At 41.6% G+C, this 14,536-nt stretch overlaps 1 protein-coding gene across 1 annotated transcript in view; it reads right to left on the reverse strand.

Moving 5' to 3' along the window:
• The window catches only part of thsd7ba (thrombospondin, type I, domain containing 7Ba), a 243,155-nt gene that overhangs the window by 186,215 nt on the left and 42,404 nt on the right, over positions 1-14,536 (reverse strand). The window contains exon 2 of the mRNA XM_078174396.1: positions 4,906-5,242. The gene's annotated coding sequence lies outside the window, so the exon portion shown is untranslated. The remainder of the gene's footprint in view (positions 1-4,905; positions 5,243-14,536) is intronic.

Genomic DNA, 14,536 nt, shown 5'->3' on the forward strand with positions numbered 1-14,536 from the left:
CTCCCATGTGCCAAGCTTGAACTCCCTGTTAGGATCCTTTCAGTCGAATTATCCTCCGCGGTCTCCTCCTCTCCAAAACAGACACATTCTCACTACAACCTCATCACATATCAACGTTTATCAACCTCGTTTACAGTTTGGCTTTACAATCTTACGGGAAGCAAACGCCGGCCTCCTGAGTGAAGTTCAGTGGTTGTTGGATCCATCCACCGCCCCACCCACCCATCCCACTTTTGCCCCCTTAACTAGAGTTGTTGTCCCGCCGCATTTCGACCTGACGCCGCCAGACCGGCCTCATATCATGCCAACGTGGAAAGAAGGCCTTTTTAGTCAGTGTCTGACACCAGAAGTCACTGCCCGAGACCCAACATTCAACAACATCGGAGTGAGACTGGGTTGCCAAAACAGATACAGTGATTTAAACGTGTAAAAACACTAAATAAAGCAGTTTCATGTTAAGAATCAGTGTTTTTTTTCCGATACTGTTCAACTTGTTGTGGAGGGGTTGCTTACTACAGTGGCTTATGCAAAAACACAAAAACATGAACGGCCTTCTCTAGAGCCAGTGTTTGGTTTGTCCGTTTTGGGCTACTCTAGAAATATAGCTGACTCTGTGGACGAGGATGTGCTTCCTATGTAGATATAAATGGCTCACTCTAAGGTAATGAAAACATGACAATTTTTATTTTTAGGTGATTATAAAATAAAAAAAACATTATATTTTATCCCAGCTCTGCCAGTATATCCTCCTAAATCCTACACACTGGACCCTAAAGTCAAATGTAACTGTCATCAAAACACTAAATTTAATTATAAAGTGCATCACAACAAAAAAGAAAATCTGTTTTAATTTCATTTTTTTCAATGTTTCAGATCTCCACAACACACTGGGTTTACATTTTGCCTCGATAACTGAGAATCATAGAGAGTATTTGATGGTAGATTAACTACTGAGAGGCAGCGGGCATTGGAGATTTAAGATTATTTACACATGGCGTGTCTGTGAAAGCGCTGGGTGCTTGATTATTTTTTGCTTGATTTCATTCAGGAAAATTAGATTTTGACTTTTTCTGCTTTAGCTGTGCTTTGGTGGGGTGAAATTTGTTTAATGAGAAAGAATTGCTGGGTGGAGATGGCCCAGTGCCCAGAGGTGGGCTGCCAGATGCCCAGTCATTTTTTTGATGGACTGTCCAATTTTCCTCCGGGGCTGATGTGTTTATTCTATGGTGTGGAGTGTTTTGGTCTCTTTGTGTCAGAGGGGCTTTCAAACACGAATTCAGGGTTTGGCATTTCAACATTCACCTCTTTTCTTTTGTATCTGTCCTCAATAGCAATCTGCAGATCTGAAGCTTCGGTTTCACACATACAATACAGGCATATGCTGTATGTGGCACATCACTTGAATTCTGTCAGCTCACAGAAAAGTGAAAGGGTTAATTGCTCTCTCTGATATAAAGAACTCATCCACTTTAAATAGCATTTTTTTTGTTTTGTTTTATTGAAAACTGCCTTTGTTTTACATTTTTTTGGTAGCCAGAGAATTTATTCTGTTTGGATGAATGAGCAGAGTAGTCTGGCACTTACACAGCCATATGCCAATTAGACACCTCTGGTTGCTGATTACTAGCCAACTTCTCAGGCTGCACTGCTCTGGAAGAAATACCTGACTGCACCCAGATTACATCCTCCCTCCAGCCAGTCTAATTTAACTATTCATGGGGCAGGCATCGCTCTCCATAGACTGACAGAACATGTCACAACTGATTGGAAAACATGCTCTTGAACAAAAAAAAACAAGCAATGAAAAAAAGCATGACCCCAAGGCATCCTAGTATTGTTTTTCAAAGACTGACATGTAAGATTACCATAGTGTTAGATATGGTTTGCAAAATAAAAGGACTAGCTGCTTGTCTTAAAGCCTGTCGGTTTAAACTGTAAGTGGCAACTGCGTTCATACAGCTCATCCAGTCTATAGCAGGGGAATGCAGGCTATCCTGAAAATCTTAAAAAAGAAAAGCTCTTAAGCTGCTAAATATCTGGGTCAAAGAAATCATGCCAGGCTCTCAGTGGTCACAGAAAACCTGGCAAACAGCAGCGTGGCTCAGATGCTGCTGTGCATCCTATTAGATACTGCGCGATCTGATGGAATGCAATCTGCTTCTGTGTCTCCTGTGTTCCTTGCTTGGGTCTCACTCACTCGATTCAGAGAGTAAGGACCCTGCAGCTACCATAAGGGAACAGATGAGCAACACTTCACAGCCTCCTCTTTCACAGGTGGTCACAATAATTAATGTTTGATTAGATCTTTCCAAATGAATGGCAAAAGCTAATTTGATATGCCAAGGCTCTGAACAATCACCATGCGATTCTCCAGCCTCTCTTTAAATAAGCCAAGCAGCCAGTTCTGCCTGGAGTGGAAACAAAGGCATTTGATCCCAGTACGTTTTCCAGAGATGCCAACCTCTTCCCTGGATTTTCACATAATTATATGGCCAACCAGCTCATTCTCTCTTCACATTCTCAGCCCGTGTCCCTGTGCTCTTCTTTGTGTGCTGCATCCAGTATATTCAGGTTAACACAGCTGCAAATATTTTCTTCACGTTTTGGTGCATGTAATTGTTTTTGATTGGGTTTGGCAATGTAAAGACAGAAATCCTTTCTCGCCCAAAGACGCTGATTTTTGCAGATGTTTCCACTGGCAGGAATGACCATGACAGCATTGAAACAATCAGAACGGCAATGTGCAGCACGGTTTCTTGTATTCCTTTGATCACAGGCTTGTGGGTCCCCATGCATTCATCTGTCACTGTATGGACTGATATTTGAGAGTACTGCTGTCCATCTCCATTTTATTCCTCAATTTTTCCGACATGGTTTCAGTTATTCTATTCAGAACTCTAACAAAGACGACTTCCAAATTGTCTTGGCTGAACAGATGATGACAGCCCTGAGACATACTGTGTATTTGTCAACCTCCAAAAAGGTTTTGCCTCTTTGGACTTTTGATCATGACTGTACAATAAAATGGGCACTGCTGATTGAAAAGGAGTTGAAAGCAAGCTAAAATGGACTGATCAGTCCAGTATCCTGGGAATTACATCCATACTAGATGAATCTGCACCTCCCTATTTACATCCAATGCCAACAATCAGTGCCAAAGCAGGAAGTAGTGGGCCCTTGGCAAGGTGAACTGTAGGGGTGTGGAGGTTGGGGCGGTGGATGGGTGTGTAGCAGGTTCGCTATTTATGCAGGAGATTGGATTCTTTGGCCCATCATAAACCTGCAATGTACCCCTACCCATACTGTGGCTTGATTTTCATGTATTTACCATAATAACAAACCCTCCCCAGTCGTAACCATACTATAGTTGTGATGCAAATGTAAAAGCATAAAGCATAACATCAGACATGAGGAAACACAAACTGTCATTACATGTCATCCAGGGATTTGTTGATTTGCCCCAAATCAATGTTCTTGTCTGAGGACAGGGTTCGAATGTATTTGGCTTTAGTCATCAAAAGACTTGACATTTCAATCTCGTTTTGTGCAAGTGAAAATTATATTTATTCTAAGTATTTTGAGGCTACAGCTGTTGCCATATTTGTTGCTTACACTTGCCACAGTTACAGGTGTCATTCTCATCTATCACCCCGTTTTGTGGTAAGGGCCTGTGTATTCGTTCACACACACAGTGTACATGTCACTCTGCTCATAATAAAGCAGACTTACTCTCTTCTGTAAACCCAGAAATAATTTCCAAAATATGTCTGTTTTGAGCTAGAATTATCACCTAGAATTACCGCAGCTACCTGTGCTCTTCAGCAAATCATTCAGACGTGGATTCACTCACTTGTTTACTAAAATATTATTCATTGTCTGGGTTTAGGTTGAGAGGAGAAGCTAAAATGTTGGATAAGAGTGATGTCTCTTTTGTTGACCATCAACATTAATCCTGAAACATACTCATTCCTTCTGATAGCAGCACAAAAGTTAGCCACTTGAGAGTATTGTTCACAATATACCCACAGCAGTTGATAACGTTTCATTAGCTTACCTATTAATAGGTTTCAGCATGCTGCCTGAATGTTTTTGAATTAATTCCCCAGCTGTTTTATTGCTTCTTCTTGTCTAATTCTCAGCTGACAGCAGATGAATTTAGTCCATAAATCTGTTTGACCCAAAAACTGATAACATCCGATAACATTACTAACAGAAACAATATGCTACTGAATGCAAGATGCTTCTAATTAATGGTAGTGCAGGTCAAGCAGCTAAATCAGCTTCTTAACAAGAGATATCATGGGTGGCAGAGAACACTGTTACTAATCAGGACCCCGAGCATGTGATTCTACACATACATGCAGGGTGTTGCATAACACTTTGCATTAAAATTGTCAAGTACTGAACTGTATGGTGATCAGGAAAGCCAACGTGATCACATAGGACCCTCCTCATCCCCTCCATCACTCCTTTCACTTACTGCCATCAGGCAGACGGTGCAAAGTCCCACTGGGCCGGATAAACATCTACAAGAAATCCTTCATTCCCTCTGCAATACCCACCCTGAACAATCTAAAACAGACATTGCACATTAACCTGCTTTTATCAGTTGCTGTTTAAACAGTCCCTTTAAATGTACCATCCATCCATCCATCCACTTACCCAGTGGGATACTTAGCTCATTTGTCCATTGTCTTTGTTTGTTTAGTTTGACACCTTTTAAGTCATGACAAAAATGTTGACAACAAACAATTTTTTCATCGTTTACCTTGACAAAATTACTGGGACAAATATGATAAAGCAATGTATCTGCACCCTGAAATTATCAAGTCTCCTCAAAGTCAACCCCCCAACTCCAAGCACATATAAATACACAGTACCTGACACAGCATGATTAGTAAGTACCTGAGTCAGATGACTGCCAGTCATCCCTTTGGGTGATCTGGTTGGTGCAGTGGCAGATGCTCTTTACTAGTCCTTCCACAGAAGACAGGAGCAGGGCAGAGGAGGCCTCCAAAGACGTTAAGTCTGACAGGGACGGTAAATCAGCTGTGCCAGGCCTTCCGCCTGAAGCATCATGCAGTGGATTAATCCTGTGTGAATCAATGTGCAGAGGGCTGGGACTGTGTCACACCTCCAGCAGCACTGAGTAGTATTAACTCCCTGGCGCTGGCTCTGTCAAGTACCCACCCACTGATGTTCCCACCAGGGTTGGCACAAGAGTCAGCCTGGGCTACAGGGTCTGAGGAAGAGGAAGACAAAAGAGAGAAGAAAAAACGCTGATACAAACATCTGATACCACAGCCTGAGAGTAAAATGTGACACTGCACACAATGACATTCTCAAGATTGTATTCCTTTCACATGATGCATTGTGGATAGCTATCTTGCATCACAGAGGTGTGCAAAAGATGCAGACAGCAAAAAGGAATGACTGACAATGTGTAGATGCGGAGAGGCTTCATAAAGATGCATGACCTGAAGGCAGCGTCCTCTCATGTTATACACATGAACAAATAATGGTCCAAAGGCATGATTTGTTTCCCCATTCATTCTGTTTATTCATTCTATTCATCCTAGCAGAGGGTCTCAGAGAGAGTTTCTGTGCATACAAAAAAATGATTATTACATTTCCCATATTTGGGCTTCCTGCCGCTATGGGGGGCAGGGCGCCGTCACTTATGTATGGTATTAGCACAGGGTTGTTGTTTGTGAATGTTACATTAAACTGCAAGGCTTACGGTCATGATTTGTCACTGCCTGTGTCACATTATGACAGTAATATCGAGTGTGCAGTCCAAGGGTAGCAGCTTGGGTTTTTGCTCTCCTATGACATTCGATTATTACATGTCAACCTTCCAGCCAAGCCCGTTCTGAGAGCGCATCCAGAGGAAACTCTGATTCTATTAACACCTCCTGCCCTTGTCTCCAACCCCTTCCCCACTGGCCCCACCTTTAAGCTTCTCTCCCTTATTGACCTTCCTGGCCACGCTCCTGAATACCCCGGATCCCGGTGACCCAGACCTTATTTCCCAAGGCTTTTAAGTGCTTTGCCTTGCCATTCCATTGTGGCTCAAATGAGCTTGTCTCTGTAGCCGTACTTCTCCTCCCCTGGCTGGCTACTAACCAAATAAAAGCCAACAAATCGGATGGAGGAAAGGTGCTCCTGGTGGATGGAGCAAAATCAATTGCAAACATGCAGCTTCAAGTAGGAACAAGCAATTCATTTAGTCTTTATTCAATCTAAACTTTAGACTTCTATTATAGTCAAAGTGTCTGCTCTACCTCTTACTGTTTTCTCAGCTTTAGTGGATTTCTGTGTCTAGTTATAGTTGGCATTGCGGTAATTGTTGGTGTGAAAAAACATAGACAGTATTGAAGAAAACAGAATAAATAGTTTGAATAGAGGCTATTCAGGTTTTTGTAGCAATAAGATATCTGAACATAGTGAAACAGTGTGACTACTATAAAAAGCAATGCAATTTTTTAGCCGCACAAGCCATAGAACTGTTGGCCTGTCGCTGGTCTGTCCACCACTTGGTCTTGACTGAAATATCTCAATGATTATTGGATGGATTGCCATGAAATTTAGTACAGACATTCAGGCAGACTTGTGCATGAATGTGCAAACAGAGCGCACTTAATAGACATGCTCATATTTGAACTGAGTGCATCAGTTTGCAACTCACTAATGAGAGCGTTGTTAGCTTACTCTATAGTTACCGACGCATATTTTACAGCTCCCAGAAATCCGACATGATACCAGCATGGCTAGTGCTAATGGTATTTCAGAAAACACGGCAACTACCAACACTGCTGAAGCCAGTTCATATTAATATTTGACGGCATTTAATGAACAAATCCGTAGGGCTTAGCAGAAAAAAAATAAAGATAAAACAAACATGAGGTGCTTTCAGGAGCTGAGCCTTGTCAAAATAAATCAAAAGCTATATGACTGGATCATGTGGGAATTTATTTGAAAGGACAGACACAGGAAGAGTTACGTTACAAACCAGTCACAGCCGACAAATATCTTTGCCCTCTTCAGTAAATGTTCATACTGAAAAGTTGGTCATTTTAGTGCAGGGCTACCCAGATCTGTCCCACAGACGATAGGCCTACACACTTATAAAGAGCGCCTGGAAGAAGATCAGCTCTGCAATCAGGACTTCAGGTAAATAGGCTCTGATATCGTGCTTGTTTAGGTTGCATAGCAACCTCAGACACAACCTGCTGCCAAGCTCTTGAAAGCTGGCACAAAATAGGCACAAGAGTGGCGTCCAATGCCCGACCTCACATTTTCCAGGTGGTTAAAGACGTGGCATCTTTACAGCCCCTGATTTACAGGGCTGGTACCTGCGGTTATTACATAGGCTAGTTAATAGCACGTCGGTCAGGAAATCCAAAGTGTGGGATCATTTTGAGAAGGTAAAGGACGAACCCATGGTGATATAACATTTGCCTATCATGCGTCGACTACAAACATGACATATCATCTGAAACATGTAAGTAGCTACTAGGGATGCACCGAAATGAAAATTTGTGGCCGAAGCTGAATAAAATTAAACGCCTGGCCGAATACCGAGTACCGAATACCGAATGCTGTTGTTTAGTTTTTCATTCGTTTTTACAGATGAACCCCCTCCAGATTAGTGTTGTCACGGTACCAAAATTGGGACCCACTGTACGATACCAGTTAAAGTATCACGGTTCTGAGTAGTATCACGATCTCACAGCAAAAATGAGGCAGATGTGCCTTTTGTCATTTATAAAAAGATAAATCACTTTTCTATAATACCTCAATGATATTTCAATGGAATAAATTACTTACTGACTTATTCATACTTCATGATCATCAATAAGTGATTAACATAGGGGGGATCGAAATAAAATAAATAAATAAAATAAAAATCAACCAGCCACCCTCCTCCCCTGACAAGTAAAGAACAGTCCCTTCATAAGTAAAGAACAGTCCCTAAAGTGCGGTGAGGTTTGTGGGCCGTTACCTGCCACAGAGAGAAATGTGAACGGCTCGTTTCTCCTCTGACACATCACATACCTGTGTGCTGCGACGGCTCGGCTGTTCAGGTACTTTTGGGCAGTCATGACACCAACAAAGTCTTATTGGACCTGGAGCCGGGCTTCTCCGTCGCCGGTAAGCCGTTATCTTGTGCCGCGGAGCATTATGGCCGCCGTATTTGACAGGAATACATTCCTGTCTGTGTCTGTGACCCCCATTCAACCCACAACCAGCCGGATTCACCTTTCATTTCTGCTGCTGGTTGAAATCTGTACTCGCACAGCGTGCTCCTGAATGATTTCTTTTGCTCTCACAAAACTATTTTTAATCGCAACTGCCGACATTTTACTCCATCCGTCACCGCATGCTGTTTGATTGCGTCATCAAAACACACTGCTATTATTCGGCCTTGCTTTTAACTTATTCCACTGAAAACTGAATGTGTGTTTTTTTGCAATATTCGACCGAATATATTCGGTTACCGAATATTCGGTGCATCCCTAGTAGCTACATGCCCATTAGCCACTTAGCACAATCATTACTGCTTTGCCGACAGCGTCATCAACAGGGGGCTCACTCTGTGTGTGATGTGCACTTATAGATAAAATACATGCCTATATTAAGGATATGCACACTGTTGTATTTCAGTTTTAACAATGTTTCTTACACTATTCTTTCTCTGACCTTGAACATAACTATTGGATGACCAGGAAATGACCAGGAAAATTCTTAGTCGGTGGCAGCCCTACAAGTCAGCACAGATATCAATGGAAAAAACTCACATCACTATGCTAATTGTACCCAGCGGCTCTGAAAAAACAAGTCCAAACGTCAGCCACATCACAAACAAATTTGAAACTACATACTAGGTTGAAGCATCTGACCAGTCTTGAGAAATATATGTGAGTTAATGATGATCACAAGATTTCATCAAAGAAAAAAAAAGGATGAGAGCATGAAAATAAACAAGTCCATTTTTTTGGGACTGAGAACTTAGCTCAAAATTCAAATAGTAAAACTCCCATAGGTGTTTGATTAGACTGAGATCTGTTGACTGTGAAGGCCATAGCACATAGCTAGATTTTCACACTCAAACATTTCTTCTATGGATAGGGAAACTGTCATCCTGAAAGAGACCAGCCCCATCAGGATAGAACAACTTTGCATGAATTTCCCTTCTCTCAAAGGGGCCATTAATCAAATCAACACCTCTCTTAACAGTTCTGACAAAGACTGAGCATACCCTCATGAAGATATAGCACTGTTGGGGTACTGTATTACAATATATTACTGTTAGCTATGTGTGCCTTTGTTACATTAACTTATCCTACAATATCCAATTAACACTGGGGCAGTATGTTCTCTACAGACCTGTCCTCTACAGATTTCTTTGCTCCACTCCACTCCAGAATTCAGCCCAAAGACAGAGGTGCCCGCCAACCTCTGTTGTGACAACACTAGCCTCCAACCTCAACCTGCCTCATGCTTCATACCCTCCTTCAGGAGCTGGTTACTTCACCCAGCTTGGCACTATCCTCCAGTCCCACAGCCAAAAGCCCTCTTGACATGACTCCAAAGCTTTTCCTCTACATCACAGGTATTGGTTTTCTTTAATATCCATCCCAGAGAGTGCATTTAGCCATGTATCGTGCTTTTGTGGGGTGTCTAGCCTGCCAGTGTTTCACCATCTCACTGCACATGTATTGTAGGTGTGAGACATTTCTTTTTTATTTTTAAAACTGTGCAAGTTTAAAAGTTGGAGGAATCTGCAAGTTGGCACAAAACAAACAGAAAAAATCTTAGCATTGCCCAGCTCAGATTTTTATGTTGAATAGATGCTAATATGACAACCTGTACAATCACTAAAAACAACCTGTATAAACACTGCCTGACGCGAAAGCTGAGATTACCTCCAGAGCTGCCACCTGCATTGTTTTGGAAGATCAAAGACCAAAGTATCTTGCTGATATCAGCGTAGGACAGTTACATACAATGTAATATTGTAACATATTATTGTGAAAATATTCTGCTCACGTGGGCGGATGTTGAACTTGATGATCCTCTGAACATTACCATCTGCCAAATTTTACAATTCATTGTTTACTTAAAAAAATGTGGAGCTTAGATCAGAATATGAACTCTCATTCATATCCAAATGTGTCAAAAACAATTCAGTTTTTCCATGAATAGGTTCAGGAGTATTCATAGACTCAAACCTTACCATACATCATAAAACACTTTCCACCTCAACAGACAAACTCAACTACGGTGCTTTGAAAATCACTAAAACACACCATTTATTTTGCAACCCTTCCAGACATTTTCCCAGACTGTAAAGACGTTGTATGTGGCTGGATTTGAAAGAGAGAGGTATCTCTGCACTGCCAACACCTCAAACAGTCTGGCAGTCCAGGCAGCTGCTGCTGCTGAAGCCAGGGTTGTGAACTCAATCAGCTGCATGTTTATCGTTGTGGCACGGAACATACTATGGCTCTTTCTGGCTGCCTCCTTGCGCTTAGGTGCTGTAGTTAAGCAAGCTGACAGGGTCACAGCATTGATAACAGCAGGAGAGAATTTTAACTCAGACGCGCCACCCAGCCACACCACACAAAGATCAGTTAACTGATATCTGCTCCTGTGTATCTTTTTCTCACAAAATTGGGGAATTGCTTTTAGTTTGATTTTAATCTCTATATTGTGATGTTTTCTTTTTTCTTAGTTTCTGAACACTTGTATAAAAAAAATAGCCTCGGGTTGGATTGGAAATTGATTTCTTGAATAAGTTGGTCTGGAAGCACATGCCTCTTTAGAAGATTGTCGAATTACGGTGATTAATTACAAAGCAAATGTGATCAGACAGGGTAAATTTGAAAAAAGGCAAAAAATGTGGCACCAGGATGTTTAAATATGGACGAGCTGCAGTGAATCTCTTAATCAAATTAGTTACGTCAAATGCTATTACCGAGAGGAAATCTTTCCTTCAGTACACTTAAGTGTATTTTTAATTTGACTCACAATCTGCAAATTCCTAAATCATCTCAATTACGGTATTTCTTGGCAAGTGATTAACATCTGATGAAACGAAAAAATGAAAGCAGGCAAAGCTGAAACCCCCAGCTGTGGTAACATTCAAGCTCTTCCACTATGTTGCTCAAAACCAATGGTCTGATCCAGAATCTGTGCTCAGTGTGAGCAATTGCAGCTTCATATGTATATCAAAACGATCCAGATAAAGTCAGAGACAGACGAGCATTTAAAAGGATAAACTGATGTACTTTAATGTTAACAGGCCCTGATGTTTCACGTAGAATAACCTCATGCATCAAAGGCACACAGATTTTACAAAGTGTTTAATATCATTGCTAGATATTCATGCGCCATCTCCCCGCTCACACATTTCCCTGTTCAAAGCAAATCAATAGTCTTTAGATTAAAATGGTGCTAATTGATGTGATGCCTAAAACAAAGTCACAGAGCATTGTTTTGTTAGCCAGATAGTTCTCACTGAATATTTTTTTTCACACCATGAATATTTCATCAGACATGAAAAGGGATCTCAGAGAATGTCAAATTAGTGCAGAACAATAGCAGAACAAAAGCTGCAAAATGATAAGTCTTTTTCTATTTATTGGCATGAACATGCTCGATAAGGCTAAGACAAGTCTCTGAGGGTAAAAAAAAAAAAAGTGGAAATGGGTGAAGTCGCTTTAGGTGAAAAAACATCTCATCATCCCTACGCAGAATTTTAATTGGTTATTTTTCAGGTTTATCTTTAGTGAAAGTAACTACACACCCTTGAGAGGCTACGACGACATGTGCAAAATAGAGTTTAAAAACGGGATTGAGAGCAGAAACAGACACCAAAAACAAATGTCTCTGCTTTCTGAAGCAGAGATGGGAAATTATTCCACAAAAGACGGAATGAGGGAGATGGAGGGCTTGAAAGAGAAACAAACCGTTTCCTGGATAATCGGATTTGTCTTGTGTGGCTGTTCCACCTGGCCTCCCAGCCCCTACCTCCCATTCATTAAAAAAGCTTATAATTAACGCAGCACTGGCTGTAATCCCGGTCACTGTGTCTCCCCTTTTCAATTGATAGGAGTGTCTCGTGGGACTGGGGTATGCAGGTGAGCGTGTCTGAGTCCCGGCTGCTAAAGGATCCAGAGGGGATTGTACGCCAAAGAGGGAGCCATCAGTGTGAGGGAGGGGGGTGGCGTGACGGCGTCAGGATTAATTTTGAGGAGGCCTGGCTGCTGAGGCGAGCTGATAACATGGGTCAGCAGTTGCAGAGACACCTGGACCCTGAAGCCACGAGTGTCTCTCTGGAAAATAACTGTTAATGTACTGAGAGCTGTGTGTATTTATCTGTGTGTGTGTGTGTGCGTGCATGTGTGTGGGCGGGGTAGAGGAGGGGTTTATACCTGCCTAGCCTGCAGAAGATGTCCAGAGATGGCTGAAACCTGCAAAAAGTCAATTATACAGGAGGGGGGAAATGTTGAGGAGAAGGGAACCATGGGTGAAATTAAAATCCTGGTTCTTGTGATAAGTGGTGACGTTGTGAAGTCTTCACCAAAAACATATTACTCTGAGTTTCTGTAGAAAAAAAAAAATCAAAATGTTCCAGCATGTTGGTGAAAGAAGAGGTTGCAAGGTGTGAAAGAGAGCTGAAAACTTGTTTTCTTTGCAAAAAAAAAAAAAAATCAACAGAATATTACAATTAACAACAGGCCTCCACCAGTTTTATTTTCTCTGAACAGCTCAGACTAGAATACACTGACCTATTCACTGCTCAATGTGCTTCAGTCTGACAATAACAAATGAAAACTACTGAATGACTTAATTCCCCTTTGCCACTTCAAAGAAGGCTTTGCATAATAAACGTGTAAATTTTAGTCTTTAAAGCAGAATTGCATATTTTTAGACGCAGACACTGAGTTGAAAAATTGCACAGATTTGAAAACAGAGCGTCTGTAAACAAGGACACAAGAGGTCAACCAGAACAAGACGGGGCACAGGAAGTCAAGACAAATAAAACAAACTGCGACTTGAAAACACCGGTTAGAACTTAATATTCAAACATTAATTTGCAGATTCTACAACATGACGTTGGTTCATGCATAACGGCACTATTTTTTTGTGTTTGAGTCATCAAAAACATTATTATTATCTTTTGCACTCTCTCAGTTCTAAATGTCAGAACATTATGTTCACTTTGTTCACTGACCTTTCCAAACCCATCAACACTGCCAGCAGCACTAATAACCCAGACACGCACAGCTATGTTTCTATCTCATACTGTGCTATCTACATATTTGAAACAACGAGCCAATTGCTATGCAATGAACTATTGTTTATTAATGTGCTGGAAGACAACATGTGTGTGTGTGTGTGACATTATCAATCCAAAGCTGTGTGGTGGATAAGAGGAGAGAAGGTGCGAAGCATCAGGGAGGCACAGTCATTTTTCACCCAACTGAAAAGATACTTTATCAGAGGTCTGCTATGCACAGACACTCACAACACTTTGTTTTATTTTGATCTGTCAAATAAATAAACATTTACAGAACCTAGCTATGGGCACTAACAAAAACCCCTGATTTTTTCCTGCCATCAAACACAAATTCCAATCGATGAAACAACACAAACACATGTGCTAACAGGCACGCACACACACAAACACACACACACACACAAAGATACAAGAGAAAGAGTAACTTTTGAAGTCGCTTCCATAAAATGAGTAGAGTCTAAGCTCCACTGCGTCAGAGCTCAAAGTTCACATTTTGAGGGGCGAGGGGAAACAAGTTGACGCTTTGTGCTTTAAGGAGGCACCAGTATTGTGCAGAGAGATAAGAGCTCAGGACAATAGAGGAAGGCTGCCTGAGAGACCGGATGCTGAGTCTGTAGCCGTCTGGATTATCAGAGCGCAGCCGTGGATGGAAAGGAGAGCAGAGAAGACGAGAAGAGGCTGGCCCGGCATCTGTTACTGGGAATTATGGTTCCATGTAGAGGAAAGGCACTCAAACGGGTGACTTCCTGTATTGATTGATGGGTGTTCCAGGGATTAAACCTTAACCTTATATTGATCCAGTTCACTTTGCCAGTGTGGATACAGGCACTAGTCTCAAGACAGCTGTTACATTTCCTCTCATTTGTTTCTCAATTTTAATTGTTGCATAAAGTGCTGCCTCAGGGCCAATTTATCCTCTTTGTATGCATGAACTGATAGACAGCAGGCGAAACATAAGAAAAACTCAGAGACTAGCTTTGCTGAATGAGTCGTGGCTCCATAGTAAAGATCTACCTGTCAGGTACTCCGGGAAAGAAAAAATGTATTATTTACAAACAATGTCTGACCCAGATCTGACAGGCAGCCATGTGCACTGCAAATAAGGCAGCGCTGTTAGCTCGCCAATAAGATAACCGATGTCACTCACGAGTGTTGGCGCTACACCAGGCTGATGAGCAGGAAATAGAGATGATAGAATGCAATTTGTCACTCACTCCACGGATGTTT

The sequence above is a fragment of the Epinephelus lanceolatus genome, chromosome 14 (assembly GCF_041903045.1).
Source record: "Epinephelus lanceolatus isolate andai-2023 chromosome 14, ASM4190304v1, whole genome shotgun sequence".
Taxonomy (NCBI): Eukaryota; Metazoa; Chordata; class Actinopteri; order Perciformes; family Serranidae; genus Epinephelus; species Epinephelus lanceolatus.